This window comes from Myotis brandtii, unplaced genomic scaffold, assembly GCF_000412655.1.
Source record: "Myotis brandtii unplaced genomic scaffold, ASM41265v1 scaffold365, whole genome shotgun sequence".
Lineage (NCBI taxonomy): Eukaryota > Metazoa > Chordata > Mammalia > Chiroptera > Vespertilionidae > Myotis > Myotis brandtii.
This window is the reverse complement of record NW_005364031.1, coordinates 719,863-738,253: the sequence shown is the minus strand read 5'-3', so window position 1 is coordinate 738,253 and position 18,391 is coordinate 719,863. Positions and strand designations below refer to the sequence as shown.

At 40.1% G+C, this 18,391-nt stretch overlaps 1 protein-coding gene across 5 annotated transcripts in view; it reads left to right on the top strand.

Annotated features, from left to right (window-relative positions):
• Positions 1 to 18,391, top strand: part of BACH2 (BTB and CNC homology 1, basic leucine zipper transcription factor 2) — a 335,186-nt gene that overhangs the window by 81,844 nt on the left and 234,951 nt on the right. For all 5 annotated transcript variants that reach the window (XM_005872093.2, XM_014544478.1, XM_014544479.1 and 2 more), the window contains one exon: positions 6,002 to 6,114. The gene's annotated coding sequence lies outside the window, so the exon portion shown is untranslated. The remainder of the gene's footprint in view (positions 1 to 6,001; positions 6,115 to 18,391) is intronic.

Here is an 18,391-nt window from a genome sequence, read left to right as displayed (position 1 = left end):
CCTGGGCTTGCTGTGCCCAGTGAAACCACTGCAGTAGGACGCCAGAAGGGCCAGGAGGCAGGTTGGGAGTTCTAGCCTGGAGAATTAAAAGAACAAAGAATCCACCAAGAAAGGTGTATAGGAAAAGATGCAAACTGGCCAACCAAATCCAACCATTATGTTTTCCAAAGTATTAACATAAATTGCCAACATTAATAAAGCCAATGATTTTACATATTCTCTGCATTTTCTGGCTTTCTTGAATACCAGAAGCTCTGATATTCCTACTTCCCTGATGCTCCAGGCCCCTCCACTCCACACTGTCTTCTCTGGCCTGACCATTCACTCATCTCATTCTTTTTTGACCACTGTAGGCATCTGAATTTGTGTCCCCTGGTGTAGATAGTCACCTGGGCAAGAGAAGTAGGCTGAGCTGGGTAACCTCTTGGCAGCTCTTCTCTACTGTGCCTTTAATTAAGATATTCCTAATCACTGGGAGACCAATACTGACCTTTTTAAGAGTGATATCCTTGAGACTAAATGTTAGATATCCCGACTTATGATTTGACCAAGTAAGGGAAATGTAAGGGTGTGTGATGGAAGTGGTGACATGAAAGCAATGGACTCTTGACTGCTTGGCACTATTGGCCCTTCACTGGCCTCAATTCCTCCCCATCAGGCTCTCAGGGCAAATTTTTTTGTGTACCAGCAGTATGTCTCTCTATAATTTACAGTCCTCTCATTTCCTCTTCCTTTTCACAATTTCCTGTTGAACCATAATTCATATGCTAGTTAAACTCAGAATATTAATTTTCAAATTGCCTAACCTACCCTTGGGAAAGAAGGCTGTGGATTATGCTTGATGGGAAGACACTCTCATCTTTCTGGCTTAGGCTGTGTGTTTTCCATGGAGAGCAGAGCATGGGGAGCAAGGCCAATGGCAAGTATCATCCAGTCTCTAGGGGCAGAACCATGTTATGGTGGGTTTGCAGCCATAATGTGGGGATGGTCAGAACACAGAGGTCCTGAAGAACCAGAGCCACATGTCTGCTGCAACTTTGAGGATAGAGAAAGAGCTGCTCCGGTCCCTCCTGCTCTTCTTCAGAAAGAAAGGAAGGAGCCATCACTTGGAGAGGTTATGTGCATTTCGGGTAGGGGACAGGATCATTTAATAAGGAGCAGCATGCCCCTTATTGTGGAAGGGAAGGATTGGCCTGTCAGTAATTAAATAGTCTTACATTTATCCGGTCTTGCACAAGGATTCCAGGTGAAGGTTGTCAGTACTTCAGGGACACATGAATTACTCCAACCCATGAAAACAGGGTGGAGGACATTAGGGTTCTTTCTCTCATCTGTTCATCTGATTTTCTAAGCTCCTAAGTCCTTGATTTGGAGAATTTCTTCTAAACTCTTATCATCTTGCCTTCTCTCCCTTTCTCTTCAAAGCCTTTTTGTCTTTTTATAACTTTATTTTTTCTCCACAAACTCTTGGGTCCTCTGCTTAGGCTGCTGGATTTGGTGGTGGGGAGGGGAGTGACCTCAGGATGTATTATATCTAAAAGCCAGCAAGACCTTTAATACTGTGAGGAGTGACCTGCCCACTCTTGTTGGCTTTTTCCCCATAGGACTGCCTAAGCTACCTACTTTGAATTGTATTACAACAGACTTCTAGAATGAACATCTTGGAAGGGGATGAGGGATTTGGAGTGGGGAAAAAGCCCAACTCATTATATTTCATTTTATATTGGCAATAGGTATTAGTTGCATTTTCAAGGGCCAAGAAATAATACAATCCACACACACACAAATAAAACAGCTCTGTGACAGCTTTAAGCTTCTCTTTAGAGGGAGGAGAATAAAGTTGGCTTATACCTCTGTACCACATTAGCAGTGATCCAGGTAAAATAGACTTCTCTGCGGTAGGTGGAGGTTGGTGGTAAATAAATAGTGGTGAAACAGGTAGGCCCAGTCTTAACTTTACTTCAGCTCCCACTTGCTGACACCCGGTCCACGGAAGGGTATAATATAGAGAAGCCATAGGATGTGGTGTTGTCACCAGGAGCCCGAATCTCTCGATCCTTTCCATAGTGAGGACCTTGCGGCTGAGGGGCACTTGGCCACAGCACTGAACTGTCTCTAGGTATCTGTTTACTTATCTGCCCTTTAGTTTTCTCCTTTCTTTGTAGCCTTTATCTTTTCTTTTCATTCTCTTGATGGTCTCTTCTTACACTTACCCTGTCTCCACCTTCCTGCTTCTACCCACCGGGAAACATGAATGACATTTCATTAATCTTTTAGAAGTGTAAGGTTGATTTGACCACAGGCTTCATTGCCCATTGAACCAAATCTGCTAGGACCAACTGAGTGGAAGTCACATGTTAGCTTGTGTGGGTTGACTTTCTCCAGACACCCTTCAAAGGCGTCAGTACTTCTTGTGTTTTTGTTTAGTATCAGAAGAATTCAACTTCATAGACGATTAAAAAGAAACACTGAAAAACAGACTAATAAGAAAAACTTCCTTAATTACATCATGGTAACTCAGATATCTTTTTCCTTAATGCTTTATTTTTAAGATGCAGTTTCCGTGTGTGTGTGTGTGTGTGCTATATTGTTATTGTTTTTAATTTAAATTCTTTTTTAAGCTGTGTATTTCTGGAAGCTTCTTCATAAACTGAATTGGCTGCAAAACAAGCAGGTTCTGTCTGTTTCAAAGGAGATTGAAAGTACTTGGTCGAACAAGGCCAGTCTTTTAGGTTGCTGTCCAGAAGCGAACTGACCCATTTTCTAAAACTGTCATCTGTTCACTGATGTGTTTCTGTTAATGGTTGTCTTTGAGTGTGTGTGTGTGTGTGTGTGTGTGTGTGTGTGTGTGTGTGTATGTGTGATTGGGAAAGGTTTTTTATGTGTAGTCTTTGTACATATTTTAATTCTATAGTATCTTGAAGTCATTTCTAGCCCAGTGTCTATTCCAGCATGACTAAGAATTCTTTTTCCTCTCTGTATCTAGCTCCTTTTTTTTGTATCTTTGCAGGATTTTCCCCCCTTTTTACATTTTAATGACTGAAATTGCCTACTGCCCATAAGAATTATGCATCAAAAGAAACTTTTACATGGTTACCATTTTATATGTACATAGAAATTTAGCCCTGTACAGAAATTTCTATCATCTTCACTTTGGTTGAGTTGTTTGCAGAGTACCATAAACATTTATATTTAAATTTGAGTCCATTAGATTAACTTAAAGTAACATCAAAAAGATTACACTTTAATGTAGAATTGAAAAGAAAAGTTACTGTGTATTAAAAAAGGCATGAAAACTGATCTATGAGATATAAGTTTGTATGAGGGAACAAAAGTTTGTTATTCTAAAACTAGCTTATTGTCCCTATTTTTAATTTTATTGTTGACAGTATTACAGATGTATCTCATTTTCTCCCTTTTTGCTCCCCTCCATGTATCTAGCTTCTTAATTAAGAAAACTACCACTCAGATTGATATCAGTACTAATTGATAAAGTGCATTATACAATTTCGAGCACTGTACAGCTGTAAGATATTCTTAATATTCTTTAAAAGTTTTACCATCCTGGACATTAAAAGATTTGCCTTTAAAAAGAAACCTGAAGGCAATCTGCAATGATAATCAACATTGTTTTGAAGATCTACATGAAGCATCTACATCATCTTAGGCTCTGTGAGAGCAAAGAAAAAAATCTATTCATAATATTTATTGAGGAATTTATATGTGACCTAATATTGCCCTCAATATTAGTCTGAGTTTTTTAGTCTTGACTTTGACATAGGACCAACAAACATGAAAATGACCTAAGAACACTTGGTGTGGTGTGGAGGGGCAAGGAGAAGGATCCATAATTAGTTTAGTGCAATCTATATACCCATGTTCTGAGGGCATGGGGATTGTGGCATCCTTGGAGCTGGGTGGAATTTCCTTGGGGAAATTATTCCAAGAATTCTTGTCTGTTTATTATTATCTTCGTGTGCCCACCTTTCCTGTGTTGATACCAATGTGTACATTTGAATGGAATTCTGACAACAGGCATCTCTACAAGGCTTTTGGACAAACTTCCCAGTTACTTGCTGGGCCATAGCTTTTAAGTGAATCAAATACATATATTTAAAAGGAAACAACATTTATGAAGTTCTACTTTAAAATGCAGAAATTCATTAACATCTGCTTCTGGAAAATTAAGAGTAAAAGCATAATATTTTGTCAGTCAATTTAAGTCTGGTTAGAATTAGATATTGAATTTTCTTGATTTTGAAACAATGGCATCATTTGCATAAAGGGGAGTTTAGATGCATTTAAGCTACAAAGTGAAATTCCAGGGTCTCTCCCATGTTGTACATCATTGTTAAAAATGTTATTGCTATGACTGAATGGGGCATTTTCTTTGGATTCTATGTGTCTCAAATAGCCAGCGAGTGACCTGCAATTTTCTGTCCCTGTCTTATTTATAAAAGGAATTCAATAATAATATGCTCACAGAATAGTAATGTGCAGATTAGAAGTTTATCTTTTGAAAATCTAAACTGCAAAATTATTTTCTTAATGATGAAAGATATTAATATCTTTGACCTCTCTGTGTCCTTGACTCCGTTAGCAGATGTGCACGGGCCTCAAACCGTTCTCCAACAGAGCAAGGATGATTGCTAAAAACTAGAGGTGATTATGGTGAGCCAGTGAGATTATGAGTCTTTTTTCCTTTTCCTATTGAACATTTCCAATATTGTTATTATATTATAATTAAAAAGAATAGATTTTTTAAAGCACTGTAGTTCCATTCAAACCTCCAATTCCAGTGTTTATGGAAAGGTTCAGATAGATGCAGTCTTAAAAAAATAACAGTAATAAGGTGATTATAAGGAACCTTATAGTGTTGTATTCTCCTCTCAAATCCAACCATAAAATATTTTTCAACGAAAATGGCTACAAGTCTAGTTACATAGTCAAAGATATTTTATTTATTATTGTATTAATTATTTTCCTTAATGTTTGACAAATTAAGAACCCTGGAATCATACTGTCAGGTCTGATCAAATAATTGAATAAATTCCCCCTCCCTTGGAAACTGACCTTTAGACCACTTCACCCAACATGCCCTTTGGCTTAGACCACATCCCACTTGCTAAGACCATTATCTTTCCCTCAGGACCCACCCAGAGAATTTCTCTACCACTTTGGCCTTGTGCGTTCCTCCTTCGGCGACCCTAACACATACAATAACTGTTTTACCCTAAAATTTAATTCAAGTAAATTAAAAAACCTACCTAATTAACCAACAGCATGGATAAAAACGTGGACCCTTATTCCATTTGAGAGGGAACTGGATCGTCTGGTTCACTTGGCCCTTGGAAAACTGCCGCCCTGATTTGCCTGATGGGATGCTGCCTCCCAAGGAGCTCTGTGGAAGATTCTGTTATCTGTTCATCTTGGCAACGATACAGTCAGGCTCCAGCAAATACCTGGCCGTTCCTTTAGGTTTTGTGGGCAGTAGGGCAAGGTACACAGTAGGTGCTGCTCACATACTAGATCCTTTCCCTTCCTAAGGAAGTCAAAGCCTGAACTACAAACTCTTAAATAGCTGACTTCTCTGGCAGTGCCCACACCTAATAAGTACTCAGAAAAAAGTTATTGAATGAATGAGTGTTCTTGTCTCTGTGTATCTGCGGTCTCTCTGTGCATATAATATGCAGCTTTTCCTTGGCCACTGGTATGCTCAGTATCCGTGGCCTTAAGACTCTTGATTTGACTCTGTAGACCTGCACCATCCAGTATGGTAGCCACTAACTACATGTGGCTGTTTACCTTTAAATTTCATTAAAATTCCGTAGAATCGATTCCATTCCCCTATGCACTAGCCACGTTTCCAGTGCTTGGTAGCCACCTGTGGCCATAGTGGTCATGGAGCATTGCCATCACGGCAAAAAGTCTCATTGGACACAGGACTGCTCTGTGCCTTTCTGGGCACCAGCTTATGGATCTCCTTTGTCTGTGTTCGCAGTGCAGCTGCCTGCTTCAGGAAGGGAGGTCTGCGGGAACAAGGAGAATCTTCAGGGACAGCCTCGCATTGTGACATGCCTGATCCCTCACTTCAGGCCCTGCAGCATGAACAAGGTAAGATGTTCTTTGAGGAATCATCACTTGTCTCTTCTTTGTGGTATCATGATGTTTTCTGGGTACATAGTGTCTTTCTATGTTGTGAGGAGATTACTTCTCTTGCCCAAAGCATTCCAGAGATTGGAGAGTGTGTGACCTGAGAAAGCAATGCTTACAGTCCAGGGTCATAGGAGCTGGTGGCTACTCTATGGCGGTACAGTCCTCTGGAGGTGTCACTTGTGTTTGCCCGTGGCCTCTAAGTTGCAAAGTATTGGTTATTAGTATTACTGTCTTGACATGAATATTGGAAGATTAAGACTCTGGAATGAAACTACCTGTGTTTAAAGATCAGCTCTTTCAGATGCTAGCGTCAGTGACCTTGGACAAGTGTTATGGTTCTCTGTGCCTCAGTTTCCCCATTTGCAAAATATTGCTGATAATGGCTCCTACCTCCCTGTCGTATGTACGAAATGAGTTCATATGTGCACCAGTGCTTAATATATGTGCCTGTCCACATTGCAAGCATTTGATTAAATATTTGCTGGGTTTTTTTTTATATTGGGGACACTGTTATCCCTTAGTCATTGTTGCTAAAGAGTCTTCGGTGCCTCTGCAACATTTCCATTAATTCCCTGATTGGTTCGGCAAGCAGTGACTGAGTACCAGGTGGGCACTCTGGAGGCGAACGCTGAATGGGGCCTTCAGCAGGTGACAGATCATTTGGGGGCAGAGTGGCTGGTGTTCTAATGCAGCTTGTACCAGAAGCTCTGGAGGTGCAGACGAAGGCACATCTGATTCTTGGGGACCTGGAAAGGGCAGAATAGAGGAGGTGACATTTTGAATTGGATCCTGGATGATAAATGGTCATTTCTTTGGACTTAGAAGTAGGGCAGGTAAAGGAAACAACCTGTTTAGGGTCAGAAGCATATGAGAAAGTCTGGCATGTTTAGAGAACAAAGAGGGCAGAACAACTAGGGCAGAATGTCTCAGCCTCAACACTGCGGACATTAGGACCAGGTAATTCTCCGTGTCTGAGAGGCTGTGTTCTGCCCGGGAGTACATTTAGTAGCATCCCCCTCTCCTTACGTCAGTTGTGATAACCAAAAGTGTCCCCCTTGCGAGGACAAAAACAGCCCTGGCTCAGAACTACCGCACTGGTGGAAGATGGCAGATAGGAGCTGGAGAAGGAGGGAGGGGTTCCGTTCTGAGAGCGAGTGAAGGATTTAAATCAGGGAGAGACATTTCGGAGGCCTGCAAAAGAGCTACCTTATCACCTTATCTCTGGGTTGTGAGAGTTGGACAGTGCTTTTACATGATTTGCTCTTACAAAGGTATTATGGAATCCCTAGGCTTTTAGAAAGCGTATTTACCGTATTGAGATTCTTTTACTAAGTACCCCTTTCCAGGGGAAATTTTTCTCATAGCCATTTGTTTGGCCTACTCAGTGTCTGCTGCTTTACCCCATCTGAAGAGACCAGGAAAAAATAAGCAATTATTTTTTGAGAGGTTTCCATTTAACTGAGCCAAGCCAAAGAGAAGGAAACCTTGTGCGCGCACACACACCAGCTTAAATACTTACTTTAAGCAGTCTTTGAGAAGTGAGCTGTTGGAATACTGGAAGATCATGATTGAAGGTTGCGAATGAGAGGAGTTTCATCATTGTGGCCATTGCAAACCACGACTTCTGCTAGAGTTTGGTGTACTGAGAAACTAAGACAACTCTTGGGAAGGCTCTGATTAGCAAGCACGATGTAGTATGACAGCCCTGCCCTACATTTCTCCAGGGCAACTCAAGACTTGATGTCATGGTTTGGCTCTTGCCACACAGCTGGGAACCAGACTCCTTAGCCATTTCAAGTGTCTCAGTAGGTGTGTCTGTGGCTTGGGAAGTTATGTTCTGCCCGAGTGGCCCAGCGAGTGCGTTATTTTATATTACAGTATTTTAACTTAAAGTGGTGATTAGCATGATGTGTAACCATCACAGGTCAGCATTTTTCCTTATGGTTCTCTTGGCATTCAACACAGACTAGGGAAGGAAACATCTTCTTGGCACAAATAAAACTAGAGAATCATCTCATCAATTAGAGTGTGTAAGTTAGAATGTAGGAAATGTTTTTGTGGGAATGATTGATTTTCTAGGGAGATTTGTTCCTAGAAAGTTAGAGACCTTCGAATTGTGCACTTTCCACTTCCCTGGAGGTACACTGTAATAACTCTCCTTCCTTCCCAAGCCCCAGCTAGCTGATGGGACACTTCAGTTTGGGAGGTGTCGGGATGGGGGGTGGTCGCAGCGTTCTGGGGTTCAGTGTGATTCCTGTGAAAGTGCCAGGGCACCTTGGATCCCCGGCATTGACAGCTCCCTTTGGAGTCAATCAGAGACGACACCTCTAAAAAACACAGGCATGGCTTCATGGCACAAGGGGTTGGCAGTTTGACTCCTTTAAAAGGGCTAACCTGACAGTCAGTGAACTGCTGCCCTTGAACTTCTGTCTTTGTCAGGGTGTGAGAACACACCTGGAAGGGCTGCAGCTTCGGCCCTCAGACACCGGCATGCTGGTGCCTGTGTGCTGGCAGAGAACAGAGTGAGGGCATCCCCTGGGCGCAGTGCTTCTCAGGAATCTTGTGTCATTCCCTAAGGCCAGTGTGCACGGGGCATGTCAGTTTGATTTCCAGCACATAAGGTTTATACAGAGTAGATGCCTTCCTAGTTATTCACCTTTTTAATATTGTAAATGGACTTTAAGGGTTGTACAGTATGGGCTTTGGGTTCTAGTCTTACATGTGAAAGAAATTGTGGTGCACAAATTTTTCCTGGGTGCTCATTCTCCCTGGCCCTTACACAGACTTGAAGACCATCTTTCCAACTTCCATACTCTCCTTAGATCTTTTTTCAGGAGCTGACTTTCCAATCTTCATATTGATTAAAAACTTTCTCATTAGGATGTAACTTTAAATTTTGTCAAAAGTCTTCATCTTTCTACTTTCTTGGTCATTCCCTTGTTAATATATATAAATATATTACATTACACATGTAATATATTGTGAATTTTTGCTAGTAAGAAGGATTGTTTGGGGTCTGTTTGTTATTATGCTGTAAAGAGAGGATTTTAGTGTGTTATTTAAAAAATCATGGCCAACTGGGAGGCAGGTTGGACAAGATGGGGTTTGGGAGAGGCAAATTGGGCAGGATGAGGTGCATTCGTTACATACCACGATGTAAGCTAACAAACCCACACAAACACGGGCAGAGTTCCACTCTTGGAAAATCTCTCTTCCTAACAGCAACCTTGGAAGTAGGATCCTAAACTCTTTCCCTTGTGGTCCTCGTTTCCATGAAGGCATATCACATGGCGTTCTCTGCCTTGAATTTATGAGGACACTTCATCTGATTGAAAAATAATTGATTTTTCTGTTATTACAGAGAATGCTCCTCTTCCCCTTCCCACAGTGAAAATGAATCTTCCTGAAAACTGTTTCTTCCTTGTTATGTTCAAATAAAGCCAGATCTGATTGTTATTGCTTTGGACAAATGCCATAGCATGAAGTGGAGTAGAGTGGTGTCTCTTATTTCTCTTGATGGGTGGATGCCACTGTTTCTGCTTAAAATCTGCCCAACAGAATTTTCTTCTCTGAATAGTTTCCAGTATTCGGCACCATATCCTACTGTGCCAGGTTTGAGGCACTTTCACCTTTACATTCAGATCAATATCTCTACAGTCAACTAAAAAGTAAAACTGAAATTTACTGACTGCCTCCATTTGGAGGTTTTGTGTGTGTGTGTGTTTTTAAAAACTTTGCACCTCCTTAATGAAAAGCAGTGAAGCCCAGAACTCATTACCCCAGCTCTCCTGCCCAACACATAGCCTGCACACAACCCTACTTGACTAAATATCAGCTCCTCCAACACATATCTATCGAATGCATGCTATGTACCATGTGAACAAAACAAAGGTCTTTGCCATTGGAAGCTTCTGTTCTGGCCAGGTGAGAAGTCATCAAATCCAAGAGGTTTAATAGGAAAACATAAACCTTATGTTAACTCCCCTCCCCGCCCCCCCCAATTTTAAACTTCTTTCACTGAAAGAGCTGGTTAATGAAGCTACTGGATGCAGTATAAGTAATTGGTGAAGAATAAACATATAAGATCTCTCTCTTCCTCTTCCCAGGATACTCTTAGTAGTTTTACCAAATGACCAGTCTGCATTTAGTGAGGCTGTACTGTTGTTTTTCTAAAGGCCACAGCCAAATCCCCCTTGTGGCAGACTTTGAAGAAATATCACACTCCAAAAACTATGACAGTAAAGAAAATACAATAAGTATTAAATGATCTTGGAGTAAAGAAGGCCTTGTTAATTTCTGGTGGCAAAAATTATAAATGAAGAAAATGTATGTAAAACCTGAAAATTCCTTTTCATGAAAAGACATTCTGAACTATCCTCAAAGACAGAAAAAGACAAAACCAGGACAATATTTACCACATATAAGACAGAGAGTTAACTGAGCTAATTTAGTAAGAGTTCTTACAATTAATAAGATAAAGATTATTATTCTAACAGAAAATAGGCAAAGAACAGAAAGATAAAACCAATAAAAAGGAAGAAATATGATCAGTAAATAACACGTAAGGAAATGTTCAACCTTGACAGTTATCAAAGAAATGCAAATTAAAATGATGAGATGGTTTTCCCTACCTATACAATTGAGGATTTGTAAAATGTACTCAGTGAAGGTAAGAATGGGAATATTAGGCTCTCTCATGCACAGTGAAAGAACATGTTTCACCTTTTGATTCAGAAATTATATTTCTAGAACAGTTACTCAAATGAAATGTCAAGGAATGTATAAAAAATTTAGCTAAGACATTCATCACATATTGCTATAATAGTAATTTTTCAAAGGTAATAACCATGGTACAGCCATACAATAAAAATACAAAGAAGGGATGAAGGGATATTTAATGACATAAAAAGATGTTCTAAATACAGGGTGTCCCCCAGAAGATGTATATATACTTTAACAGCTGATTCTATTACATTTTGAAAATGAAATGTATTTTAATAAATACTGCCTTATAATTATTCAAAGTGTGTATACATTTTGGGGGACACCTGTATACTGTGAAATGGCAAGTTACATACCAATATGTACAGTTTTATTATTGTTTCACTTTAAAAAAATACTTTTTTAATTAACTTCAGAGAGGAAGGGTGAAGGAGAGATAGAAACATCATTGATGAGAGATGATCATTGATAGGCTGCCTCCTGTATACCCCCTGTTGGGGATCAAACCCACAACCCAGGAATGTACTCTGACCAGGAATTGAACCGTGACCTGCTGATTCATAGGTCGACATTCAACCACTGAGCCACGTGGCCAGTTTATTGTTTCACTTTTTAAGGTACATGTCTGCCCACAGAATAAAGATTGCAGATACACATCAAAATATCAAGAGCATTATCTTTTTTTGCTTGTATTTGTAAATTTTCTTTAGCAATGTACATTTTTTCATGCTAAAAAACTATATCTTCTATATATATAAAAGGCTAATATGCTTGATCAGGAGACCAGGCATTCTATCTCTCGCTATGACATGTGCTGACCACCAGGGAGTGGTGTGGAACAAAGGAAGGCCCCAGCCAACAGCCGGAAGGCCCTGATTGGCCTTGATCACCAGCCAGGCCTAGGGACCCTACCTGTGCACGAATTTTGTGTACCAGGCCTCTAGTTTTAAAATAAAAGACAAATTAGCTTTAAGATGTGAGCTTCACTGTATTTTTTTTTATCCTCACCTGAGGATATGTTTTTTATTGATTTTTTTAGAGAGAGGATGAGAGAGAAAGAGAGAAAGGAAGAAACTGATGTGAGAGAGAAACTTGGATCATTTGCCTCCCGTATGCTCCCCTACCAGGGGTCAAACCTTCAACCCAGGTATGTGCCCTGCCTGGGAATTGAGCCCACAACCTTCTGGTGAATGGGGTGATGCTCCAACTCACTAAGCCACCCGGCCAGGGCAAGCTTTACTGTATTTTTAAAATAAATGTGATACAAAGACTGGCAGGATATTGCAGGGACTTTCTCAGAGGGTGGGGACATGCATTTGTTTCTTTTTTTAAAGAATATTTTTCTGTGTTTTCAACTTTCCTATAATAACTATTGTGTATATCATTAACAATCAGGAAAAAGGCATTTTAGCTGTTTCACATTTGAGGCAAACACAACTGGATATTTAGTGAAGATATTTAATGGGCAGATAGAGAAAAGAGACAGAGCCTTTGGTTAAAACAGAGATTTGGACTCAGGAGTTCTTCTATTTGACATATTACCAGAAAGGAACATGTTAATGTATTAATGATTTGGGGGCAGTAGTAAGTAGAGAAATGCTGTAGAAAAAGGTACTGTCCTTTATTCATTGGCTCAAAAAATTTTAAGTGGACATTATATCCTTTTACTCAGTATGTGGCATTTCTCTTTCAGCTGTTTAAAGACATTGTTGATGTGTACAGGTTTAAACCAGTGGTTCTCAAACTGTGATTTGGGAACTCCTGGGGGGATCTATTCACAGGCCACCTGCAAGGTCAAAACTATTTTTCTAATAATACCAAGACATTATTTTCCTTTTCCACTCTCCTCAAGGATATGACACAATTTTTCAAGAGGCTACATTACATGCAATGACATTATTTCCATGAAGGCTGTTGGGATGTGTGCTTGTGTTCCAAAGTTCCTCAGTTTTTCTTTTTAAAATGATAAGCATTGATAGAAATAACTGCTATAAACAGAAGCTCTTTAGGGTCTGCAGTAATTTGTAAGTCTGTCTTGAGAACCACTGGCTACTAGTACAGTGTGCCTGTATTTGGCATATACAGTATTTGGCCGCCCTCAGTCTAAGAAGCTGGGCCCTGGGCCCTAAGCAGTGAGTGCCCCGCATTGTAGCACATCTGTTCTCACCTTCTACGTCTTTAAGGAACAACTGGCCTTAGTCCTTATTTTTTAAAACTTTCATATAGATTTTGTGAGGATAAGTGGAACATGTTTGGCATAAGGCCAGTGTAACTCCTATATTACATGTAAATCAAATCCTGCTGAATGTAGGGTGAATGGAAATGGCAAAGTTAGACCTCTAGTCTCTTTCATAGGTATCACACTGGGAAATCCAGTGTATTTTTAAGAAGAAAACAAGACTGTCATTCTCTCTGAGAGGTATGGGAGTGCCGATTTAAAATAAAACTAACCATGTAGTCCAGTAGATGGGTCAATTTGGTGTGAAGTACGGAGAAAAAAAGACAAATTTAAAAGCATTAACAGAATATGAGAATGCTCATTTGTCTTTAAAATGTGTGCATGTATATAATTTGTATGGTATTTGTGTGGGTAAATAAACAGAAAACATATGCGTACTATTTGAGAATTACTTCCTAAGTTATGTAGAATTATCTCTTTATACGGTTATTTCTACAATGGAAGCACCATCAGTGCCTCTATTTCAGCCTTAGTCTTCTCCCCCTTTCTGCTCAACCAGAAACAAAATTTAGTTGGTCCCATGTGTACACACTGACCCTTGAACCTCAGAGCAGCTCATGATGGAGCAATGGTTGGTGCCTACTTCTCTGAGAAGCAGTCTTCATGGTCCAGGTTGTAAGTTGAAAATCTGAGTCTTTTTGTAGAGAGAATTTGAGCATCAGATGAATAATTGTGATAGAGCACCTGGAAGTCAGCTCTGAGACCCTGTGCCCCCACTGCAGTATTCACACAGACATGGCGGTGCCTTGGTTTGAGGCGAAAGGGTCAGTGGCCTAACAGGTTCTGATCGCGTCAAAAAAGATGAAGGAGAGTCTGAACAGGGCAAAGGTAAATTAAGGCTTCCGTGTAGAAAAGCTGGGCTTTCGGTTTAAGACCATAATGACCCCGGAGCTGCAGAAGGGATATGTTTTGACATGACTATAATATAACTTCACATCTGAGTGACCTCGCGTGAATCATGATAAGCTCTGTGAAATGTGGCCACAACTCCTGACCATAAAACAGGTTTCACTTGGAGGAAAGAGGACATGCGGTCCCATTCTGTTCTTTTTAGTGGCACTTCACACCTGTTGTGATTGTTAGTTTAGAAATCTTGTCCATCCTTCTTTCTTGAGGATTTAAAGAGGAGTGCCTAGGATTTTCTTGACTAAAACAAGTTTTGCATTTTTTTAAAATGGACAAACATCTCACGCCAGCCTTCATGTGGAGCCTTAATTGAATGTTGACCGAGCGGGTGGCTTCTCATTCTGTATGGCCGTATTGGACTAAGCCCACAGAGCCCCACGGCATAATTAGACGAGCCCTTGGACACGTGATGTATGTTTCGACCTCTTTGATGCAAGTTCTGGTGGAGACCCTGTAACAAAGGGGCCAGTGGATTCTGCCCTTTGTGCATCACACAGAGGAATGCTTCTGTCTTCCAAGTCCTCAACTCTGCCCTTTTTCTCTCAATTAGTAGTCTTTAGTGGATATAACGTTACATCCTTTTTTTGTGAATTGGTGATTGGAAACATGACTGCTTACTCAGTTAATCTGTGGCTTGTCCATGTTTAGAATATTAACAATCGGCTTGATTGGCCTGATTTTGTGAACATAGCATCTTGAACAGTGGAATTGCTGTGTAGGAAGGGACATACATAACGGAGAGATTGCCTCCAACCCAGCTTTTTAATTTGCGTTCCTAATACTTTCAGTTGCTTCCCTCCTCCCTTTTGTGATCCAAAAGCCTTATAATGTAGCTGTTTTCTGATATTCTTTCCAGCTACCTGTACCTTTTGTCTCTGTAAAATAAGCCCAACATTATTGTTTTCTACAAGAGGTTTTCAGAGAACATTGTACTTTTGGAAATATATGTATCATTGGCTTCATTTTTTTAAAAAAACCTCATGTGAGAAAATAATTGTACTAGATAGAGAAGGAGAGGTGCCTGAGTAGAATATTGAAACTACATACTTTTCAGAAATTCCTCAGTTAATGTTCAGAAGACATATTTCTAGTCTTTTATAAATGACAACGTTTAGGTGTAAATGAAAACATTTAGATTTGATTAATCACAGCTTATGTTCTTCTGGTTTTTTGTGGTTTTTTTATGAGATGGAATAAAAAGTCTTACCACCTTCAGACTTTAATAAAGTGGCATTATCTTGAGAGGCTAGTCTCAGTTAGATATAAATATAAGCAATTAATGAAGATAACCAACACTACCCAGAAAGGTAAAGCATCATCATATGTCCCAGTGAGCAAAGAGCACCTGTTAATTAGAACAGTAGGCAAACTGCAATGAGTTATGAAAAAAAAAGGTTAGGTTTAAATTAGCAATATCTGCGTCTCTTGTTATGTTTTAACTCCAATCCATAAACAATTTGTTGTGACAGCTCTAGGCTGGGATTATGGCATTTCGGATGAGGTCTGATTATAGCTAAAAATAGACCTGTGTATTGAAGATCAGAAGAGGAATATTAAACAATTGAAATTTTGTGAAAGACTGATGTGGTTTCATTGTAATAATTTCCCCAAAAGGCACATTAGTAATGCTGCTAAATACAGACTTTAATAGACTTTAATAATGTGTACTCTAGAGGCCTGATACACAAAGGAATAATGTATAAAACATTCATTATGGAAAATTGCTACCTTTTTATTTAATAAGAAATCTGTTAAAACAAAACCATTCCTCTGCCTATGGCATTATGTTCATGGGTTTTAGGAGGATGAAGAATAATTGCCACCTTCTTTTATGTTTTCTCACCTATTCTGATCAAGTTGCAATCATATTTACTTACTTGTTCCATGAATGAAAATGGGGTTTAAAAAAAAAACAACTTGCATTGGATGGAACCTTATTCAGTTTTTGCTCAGCCACTCATTACCTGTGTAATCATGAGAGAGCACCTTAACATCAAGCCCCATGTCTTCATTTGCAGTGGAGGGATTGTTCAGCTTAGCTCACAAGATTGTTGTAGACGTTAAATGTTGACACGGTGGAGCTTCACATAATAGGCCCTCAATAAATGCTTCCTATTATGATCCGTTTCTACATCTGTTTCTCTTTATATTGCTGTTTCTATGGATGACATCGTGGATCAGTTGTGGGGGTGGGGAGTAGCAAAAAGCAATTAAAAAGAAGCCTTGGCAAGCAGCGCCATCGCCAAGCCTTGCATTGGATTTCAATTTGATTGTAATGTGCTGCTGCTGAGAGCCATGCTGTTGAGAAAAGAGAGAAGGGTAAGAAGCAGATGCTCTTGGAAGAACAGTGGGGCATTTATCTCTTTTAATGAGATAACATCATTAGAGTGACAAAGTGCAGCGAATCGATACTCGCAATGGACTGGTGCTATCTTCCCAAAATGCGCCGATGGTCACACTTCCCAGCCTCAGAAACTGCTGAATCACGGATTCTGTCTTATCTGTTACTGGAGCCACTGACTTTGATCTCACAGGCTAGATCCACACCGTAGGGATCTCCACAGGAGGAGGAAACAGACTAATTGGATAAATGAGAATGGTCCAGGATGATTTATAAGTTGCCTTGTAATCAAGGAGCCTCAGAGAAGGAGGTTGGGTTTCTTTTTCCCCCCTTGATGTCTTTAAATGGTTGTGCATCCTAACGCCAGCCCCTCCACCCACTTTCCTGCTCTCCTGCTCTCTGTCTGCTTCTTGGTGTAATGTCAGAAACTCTAATCATGTCAGACTGTGACACTGACAGCCCTGACATTCACAACAAAGAGACACAGAGGAGAGAGAGGAAGAGAGCCTGCAGAGGGGGGAGGTGAGGAAAAGCAGCCAGGGAAGGGTTTTTTCTTGCACATAAGATCCATAGCTGCAAAATCGCCAACGTCCTGGATATATCCCACCCGAGGAAAATTAAGGAAAGGGGCAAGGTGAATTCTGATGAAAATGGAATTGGGCCGGGAAGATTTTGTGCTACTATTTTCCCCCTGTATTTTTTAGATTTCATTGTGTAGCTTATATTATAGTTACTGTGGCTGTTATTTCTCCTCACCAAGAAAATAAAGGCACTAAAAAAATTCCCCCTTCCTTTACCCTAGTTTTTCTCTTTGAAAGAAAGCAAAGTTAAGCACCCATCTTAACAGGAAGGGCTGCTTTCAAAGGTTTTTCCATTGTATTACGAGATTCCCATAGTTTAATCTGAACAATGTCCGGTTCAGGAAAGAAGTCATGGCTGAGGGATGTTTGCTATCTGTGACAAAGCTGATGAAGCTGACGAGGGGACTGAATGTTCAGTGTCATCCTCTGGCTGCTTACCCTTGGCCTCCCAGCACCTGCTGGTGCAGGAAGTGCTGATGTTACCTGGCCCCTGGAGTGGGCTGACTGTGGCCAGCTCCTCCAAACACCTCTGAGGTTTCTCTCTCCCTCACACTTTCTCCACGTGGTGAGAGGTCTCCAGTCTCCATCCTGGATCAGCCATGGCCTGGAAACCTGCTGCCACATCTCACATGTGTTGCATCCAGATGCTGTGATCTAAATTGGGCTCCGAGCTCAGCCCAAATCATCCTAGCTTTTCTATACACAGGGGAACCCAGCTGCCAGCTCAGCTTATTGAGGTATTGTGAATTGCAACTCTTATGTCTTCACTGGGTTATCTTTCCTTTTACTTTTTCATCATGCAAGGGAAAAGAAAACAATCAAAAAATGGAAAGTGATGTATCCATTCTGTATTAGTTACCCTATCATGAAGGAAGTACTTTTTTGGTCTAGATTTGAGGGCAGAAGGTGTCACATAGTGACTTCTCTTCAGATTGATTAAAATAACATCAACTGAGAACTTCAGAAAAGCCTAGGACCTCATATTATGGTATTCTTGTCCTTAGAACCCAAGTGTAACTTTACACATGTGGGACACTTGGGAGAAATGCTCTTCTGAATTTGAAAAATAAAAAAAGTAAATGATACCATGATTTGAACTATGTATAGCAACCTTGACATTATGGCTGATTCAAAATTCTTGAGGAAATTCTACTTCTATTGGCAGAGGAGAGTAAATTTGTATCCTGGGGAGAATTTAGGGTAATTACCCTAAAATATCTTCCTGTAAACTCGAATTTTCCTTGAAGTTCCTTTTTATCCTAAAAGTTTACAAGTTTACCCAGATAATACATTGTATTGTGACCATGGTCCTTTTTTTTTTTTGGTGTAAAATAATTTTAACAATTATTTGCCAGGTAAATTAATTAAATCTCATATTAGGTAATTTAGCTGTTAGAACAAATGAAAGTTTGCTTTATTACTCAAGTGTCGGTCCAGTGTAGGTCT